The sequence below is a fragment of the Penaeus vannamei genome, chromosome 3 (assembly GCF_042767895.1).
Source record: "Penaeus vannamei isolate JL-2024 chromosome 3, ASM4276789v1, whole genome shotgun sequence".
NCBI lineage: Eukaryota > Metazoa > Arthropoda > Malacostraca > Decapoda > Penaeidae > Penaeus > Penaeus vannamei.
This window is the reverse complement of record NC_091551.1, coordinates 24038714-24041213: the sequence shown is the minus strand read 5'-3', so window position 1 is coordinate 24041213 and position 2500 is coordinate 24038714. Positions and strand designations below refer to the sequence as shown.

General features: G+C 39.3%; 1 protein-coding gene across 3 annotated transcripts in view; it reads right to left on the bottom strand.

Moving 5' to 3' along the window:
* The window catches only part of LOC113809071 (uncharacterized), a 503521-nt gene that overhangs the window by 215597 nt on the left and 285424 nt on the right, over positions 1-2500 (bottom strand). The gene's annotated exons all lie outside the window — the stretch shown is intronic.

Below are 2500 nucleotides of genomic sequence, written 5' to 3'. Positions count from 1 at the left end.
CCGCCGTACACGCCTCCCGTTATTGCGTCACTAACATCGTGGGTTACGAGCTCGGGCAACCTACAATCACACATAAGACTGCAATGACATACTTGCTCCGATGCTGACCTGGTCGGCATTAACCAGCGCTGAATACGGAAACAGCATAAGCGACGAGGGAGGTTCAGACAAAAATGTTGTACTTCGGTAATAATATCCATTATAGCGTCCGGGGCGTGTGTGTGTGTGTGTGTGTGTGTGTGTGTGTGTGTGTGTGTGTGTGTGTGTGTGTGTGTGTGTGTGTGTGCGTGTGTGCGTGTGTGTGTGTGTGTGTGTGTGTGTGTGTGTGTGTGTGTGTGTGTGTGTGTGTGCGTGTGTGTGTGTGTGTGCGTGTGCGTGTGTGTGTGTGTGTGTGTGTGTGTGTGTGTGTGTGTGTGTGTGTGTGTGTGTGTGTGTGTGTGTGTGTGTGTGTGTGTGTGTGTGTGTGTGTGTGTGTGTGTGCGTGCGTATGTTTGGCGAAAACAAATCTATTCCAGATTCTTGTCTCAAGATTTCAAAGTGAGCGAGAGAAAGTTACGGATTTAATATGTGTTTGTGTGCATGTCTTTAATAAGTCTTTTATTCATATCTTTTCTGCTTTGTTTCTTTTGATATCTTCTCCATATACACACCCTTATAATAATGTCATTCCTAAATGAAATAATAATGCAAATAAAACAAATAACAAAATAAAAATAACAATCTACACTCTACTTGTAGATCCAATGAACTATACATCAATATGAAGATGATGAAAAAAGGAGCACTTTATTGCAGTGTCCCCCAAACAGTCCAGCGTTAATGAGAATGGATTAATTAATGTTTTGGGCAAACATGTGTGTGCATTTTCACGGTACGAGTGAATGCCAGGCCTGGCACACCACCTCACGTGCGAGATGCCGCGACCCAATCATGGGACAGGAGAAAATTCTAAAAAGAAGAAAAAAAATGTATATATATACACACATTGAGGTCGTATCACCTTTTTGGCCAGAGGCACATCCGAGAGTTCCATTTCATGTAATATATGGAAAAAATGGAGATTTTCTTTCACCCTTCTATTGCAGTGGAGGAATATTTGTATTCGAATATTATCAATATAGTTTACATATTCTTTCTCTCTTTCTCTTTTTACTCCTTTCCAAACTGTGCGAATTTTCTACCGACCAGGTAATTGCATCATCAATATTTGGGAAAATCACATAATCACTAGATAATATGAAAAATTCCTATTATAATTAAAGAGGACCTAATACCTAACTAATAGACGACACTGCACGACTCGTGTTTAGCGCAGCCTAAATCCGGGTGTCTGGGGCGTGGGTGTGGACACAAGGACACGCATCTCGGGGTGTAGCTTGCGGGTTACGTACAACACATACAAAGCACCCGATCATGATGTGGTGTGTATGATGCGTGTTTGTTTGTTTCATCGCCCCGCTGACTGACTGCTCTTTTTTCTACTAACTACTTCTATTTTCTAAATGCTGATTAAAGATTAATATTCTTTTATTTTATTTTTCTATATTCTTCAATACTGTTCATTTGTTGAATATCTAACATCCTTTCTGTCATATCTATTCATTATAGAGCGCATCCCGTGTTGCTTTAAGAACATTTCCACGGGCTTGGCTGTATTTTTGATGTAATAAGCGATAGCTCTGTGTCCTTGATTAATCTCGCACGGATAGTCGCCGACGCACGCATGCACGCAAGACACGCCGACATCTTTTTGTGAGGATATAGCACTTTATAGGCTTTTACGAAGTATAATAAACGACTGGTTTATTTGTTTGAAACCAGCTACTGACTGCAAAAAAACACATACACTGATAAACTGTTTTTGTACTTTTGTCCGTGTTCGTTTTTTATGCTGAAAGAAATGGACACAGTAGTATCCGCAGAGTGAAATTAATATTACACAATTAACAGAGTAATTCGATTCATCTAAAATTATGATCCGACCTTTTTTTTCTTTTTTTTTTCTCTTTTTTTACAGACATGTTCCTTGCGATTTTAGATACTTTCCCTGCGGTCGCGGTCACATGTTCACATTTGTATCGGGTGCAACATGGCGGATGTGCTGGCGAAAACAGGTCAGCGTAGCGGATATGCAGACAAAGGTGAGGATTAGACTCAGTCGATACGGCCTGACCTGGCTTGTGGACAGGCTCTCCAGTGTAAGTCGTTGGACTTGTTTAAGCGAAATTCATCAAGTTCACTGGATTACTTGCATATTCGAAATATATCAAGCAGTTGCATAGCTTGCTTATCTAAAATATAGAAAATTATTGGATAATTTGTTTATTTGAAATATATTAAATCGCTGGATAGTTTTTTTTCTTTCTCTCTCTCTCTCTTTTTTTTTTTTTTTTTTTTTTTTTTACATACATACCGAATAATCAAGTTTATTCTCGACACAGCATAATAAAGATGAACTACAACACCTCTCAGAAAGACAATATAAGCTGAACGAATGAGA